General features: G+C 42.2%; 1 protein-coding gene across 7 annotated transcripts in view; it reads right to left on the reverse strand.

The window, feature by feature from the left end:
* LOC102294786 (SRY-box transcription factor 6) overlaps nt 1–2,600 on the reverse strand; it is a 105,655-nt gene extending 103,055 nt beyond the window's left edge. For 2 of the 7 annotated variants that reach the window (XM_042226110.1, XM_042226108.1), the window contains exon 1: nt 2,198–2,600. The gene's annotated coding sequence lies outside the window, so the exon portion shown is untranslated. The other 5 variants (XM_042226114.1, XM_042226112.1, XM_042226113.1 and 2 more) reach the window with 4 other exon arrangements.
* Nucleotides 2,601–4,352: the final 1,752 nt, after the last annotated feature.

Genomic DNA, 4,352 nt, shown 5'->3' on the forward strand with positions numbered 1-4,352 from the left:
ATAGTTCTGCCAGAGTCCAAACAATTAAACAACCTGTTGGAAATTGTCATTATTGCGCGTGGCCAGGTCCAAACTGGCAACCTGAGGATCTGTCAAGCTGGGGCGATTCTAAGCGTGAATAGAGTGATTTGATGAGCAAACAAAAACAAAAAGAAGGAAGGAAGAAGGAGTGAAACAATTAACAATTACAGCAGACAGTGGGAAATTCCGCGTTATTACTACAACTCCCGTAACAACAAGCGATGAAAATGTGGTTTCAGCTATTTAGGAATGAGTAAAACCGTTAGCAGGACACTCGGCTTCCTTCTCCAGTGGTTTTTAAACTCGTTCTGTCACGCGTGTGATCTCTCTCTCTCTCTCTCTCTCTCTCTCTCTCTCTCTCTCTCTCTCTCCCTCTCTGAAAGCTCCTTATCTGCCGGCCAGCAGAGGCTTATCTCGGAGGTGTAGCGTGTCTCTAAATACGGGGAACACCCTGAAGTGACTTTATCAGTCGGTGCCCGCCGTTGTCGTGTGCCTTGTCCTCCTGTACCCTCTGTCACATCCCCACCGTGAACTCGGGGCCAAAAGCTTTCACACGGTACACAAGGTCCCACGCTGATCTGCCCGAGAAACGGGTCTCTCTCCCCGCTCTGAATAAGAAACTTGCCCCCTCTCCGCGTGGCTCAAGTTCATGCACCCACGCAATTAACTTCACACATAACCGGCGCCGTCACTCTGTCCGAGTGTCAGGTGAAACTGAAACTCGTGTTTTCCCAGAAAGTTCAGATGCACTGTACAAAAAGAAAAAACGCAAAAAGCCACGTAAAGAAAAAGATGAAGGGGGTGGAAGGAGACTTACGGACTAACTTCTTATCTCGTGGGCCGTCCCGGGACGCTGTCCTGTCCGGTTGTATTGTCTCGGTGGATCTGTGTGTTGGTGCTGCGGGTCTATTTTCATTTATGGCTCACGGGTGTTTCTAGGAGCAGTCTGCGTGACCCCGGAACAGCTCAGGCCCTGAGGACGGGGTTTCTCGCCTCGGTGGTCTGTTTTTCTATCGGTTGTATTCCAGAGCGAGTGGGGAAACGCAGGGGCACCATCACAGTCTTGGCCACGGACGGAACAGTACACTGTGGATGTGCGGCGAGCCCGTGAACGCGCACGAGGACCACAGAGGTCCGGCAGTAGTACCCGACGCGTTCGCGTTGACAGACGAGAGGGCCACCGCTGTGGCCGGAGAGGAAAATGCTGAAACTGCAGCAGCCCGCATCCTCCAGCCGACCTGAGCGATGGGCTGACTTTAAGAGCGGCTTTATTTCTGTGAAGTGTTCTGGAAATGCTGCTTTCAAGTTCACGTTTGGGGCTCTTGAGAATTATCACTCAAGATAATGAGCTCAAAAACTTCTTATGCAAAGTTTTTGAACTCTCGACCTCTTTCTAAATGTCTTTTAATGAGCTCTAAGCCTATAGAACAATTTTCTGGTGCTACAGAACCGCTAATCCATTTCTGTTAATGGTGCGTGACAGGGATGTAGTGGTGGGTGAAGTTTAGCCTGCTTTTCTTGCACGATTTCATCCTTTATGTCTGGAAATAACCTTGAATCTGGATTACACAAACTAAAGGAAGAAGGTGGAAATGCGCTGAAAAATATTGGAAAATGTGTGTTTTGGCATTTTCTAAATAATTTTTTTCTTTATTGTTAATTTTATATAATATCTAAATATGTATGTTCCGTTTAGGCTCTCCTCACAAGCACGCGGTTTTACAGTGGCTGTTATAAATATAATTACAGGTGAAAACGATTTGCAGTATTATCATAATACAAACAGTGTGAAAACAACTGTAATAGACGGCGAGCTCCTGACAAAGCTTACTATCACTTAATTACAAACCTATTGCAATCTAATTCTGTGACTGGATCTAAATCTGAGTCATTTATGACAAATAAAAATGACTACGGAACTTTTTCCCTATAAGCTCTACAGCACCAAACTTTTCTAAAAGCCCGGAGTTACTTTTTCAGGTGATGCGGTCCAATCACAGCCCTGCTGTGGGGTTTAAGCACAGTCCTGCAGCCCGAGTCTGCGGCTGTCATCGCGGTTTGTTGTGGAGAAGAGATAAGCGGAGTGCGCACGGACTTTTCAAAACGAGCAGCCCCGGTGGTGGCGCGGGCTGACCGTCCCGGCGCCTCCACGCAGATGCAGCAGGACGGGTCTTACCTGGATTCAGTCGTTCGTCATGCGCTGTGTGCTTCTTGCAAACTTGACGACTCTTTGGGGGGAGCGACGCTGACAGAGTTTTCGGCGGCGAGAACAGGAGTCAGTGCAAACAGCTTCCAAATCCCGTGCGTAAAGTCACCATCGCTGGAGCCTGTCGCGGACTTTGGTAACTCCGTGTTTGCGCTCCGCCGAGGATCAGAAAGTACACCGGGACACTTCGGCGTCGTCGTCAGAAGTTGCGCTGAGTCACACCGGAGGTCACCCGGAGGATTCTTTTTAATCAAAAGTATTTCAGGTTATTTCCCGGCCGGCGCTGTGTGGCGGCTTAAGTGAGAGTGCGGGGCACTGTCGGGTGAAGAGGCAGAGGCTGGATAACCCCTCCTCTCTCTCCCTCTGTCTCTCTCTCTCCTTTCCTCTCTCTCCCTCGGCTATTTATCCGTCTCTGTCCGCCTGTGTCACTTTCTTTGTTTATGTTTGATGAAACGTAAACCATTCTATATTTTTCTTGTTCACTCCTGTACAGGTACTTTTCCCCCCTGACTTTTCTTGTCACCCGTGTCCCAGCCTTTCCTCTCAGTGTGTGTGTGCAGCCTTTGAGCGCACGTGCGTGCATGCTCGCACCAGGCTGCCGGTCAACAACTCACGATCACCCGCGCGATTAAAAAAGGAATAAAATTGCGATTTGATTTCTTTGATTCCTCCGTGATTTTATTCCCCTTGCAAACTTTTTTTCTTTTTTTGTATCAGAAATCACCCAGAACTAAAACTCACGCAGTGATTAGGCTAAGCTGCTTGTTTTATATGGATTAAAAAATATATATTGATCCAAAAATGGGATGGGGGACATTTTAGTAAATAAATACCAATGAAAGTTTTTTACTCTGTTTTGCAATAACACGAACATATATATGTATATATAATTTTTTTTTTAAATCAATGTATACATTATTTTATATACTATATATAAAATCAATTTGAACATCAAATTGTGCATATTAATATTTCTCTCTTGTGTGTTTGTTTTTTGTTTAGTTGTTTTGTTTGTTTGTTTTTAAATAATAAAAGAGATCTGTAAATCAGGATCCGGCCTATTCTTCATTTTCCTAAAGAAAAAAAATATTTGATGTAAATTAATACATGAGGGGGATGAGATTGGTGGATGCAGCGTTTTAAGCCCATTTACATGAACGAGTTTCCCGTTTAATACTTCGTTGATTGTCCTTCGCAAAAATGAAGTGTGAGGTCCTGTCAGAGGTGTGAGCGCCTCTGGGCTGGGTCTTCATAATATTTACTCTCGCGCCACCTTTTGGCGGGTTTAGTGAAGGTCGATCATCCTAAACGTAATTTTAAACCAAACGTGCCCCCACAAAGGCGGCTTTGAAAACAGCTACATATAAATATGTGACGGTAGAAAAATATCTTTCAAGCTTTAGTTTAAAGAGATTCCAAGGGAAATGACTAATCAGATAAAAAACATAAATATGTTAGAAACCACTCAGTGTGAGCTTTATTTTATATCTGGCCTAAAATTAACAGCATTGGTAATTACCATAATAGTTTGTTTTTTTTATGTTAGTGGATAGTTAATCCAATAGTATGCCCTTTAATCAAAACGATATGTTTAATGTTAAAATAACTATTGCTGTTGTAGTCCATGAAATTTCAAAGTTTGAAATTTCAAAAAGCAGAAAAATAGCAAAACACTTTGGGGTTTTTATTTATTGTTAAGATCGCAAAATACAGGTATTTACTTTCATTGATGAATAGAAAAAAAATGTTCCAGTTTTTGAATGTTTATTTAATTTCTGACTTCATCTGACTCCAGCTTGTCCAAATTTAATTATAAAATACAATTATAATACAACAAAAACTTTATGTTGAGCGGATTTTTTTTATCATTATTATTATTATTATTATTATTATTATTATTATTATTATTACTATTATTATTATTATTACTATTATTATTATTATTATTATCATTATTATTATTATTATTATTGGTATTATTATTATTATTATTTCAATGCTCCTTGGCATTAAATAATCAAATACAGTTGGAAAGCCTGTTTATTTCCACTGCATTTGTGGGTTGAGCAGCAGAGTTGAGTAGCTGGGTTGTGTCCCTGAAAACCTTGCCATAGGCCAACTTCTG

Source organism: Haplochromis burtoni, unplaced genomic scaffold, assembly GCF_018398535.1.
Source record: "Haplochromis burtoni strain Fernald_Lab_line unplaced genomic scaffold, NCSU_Asbu1 Contig_197, whole genome shotgun sequence".
Taxonomy (NCBI): Eukaryota; Metazoa; Chordata; class Actinopteri; order Cichliformes; family Cichlidae; genus Haplochromis; species Haplochromis burtoni.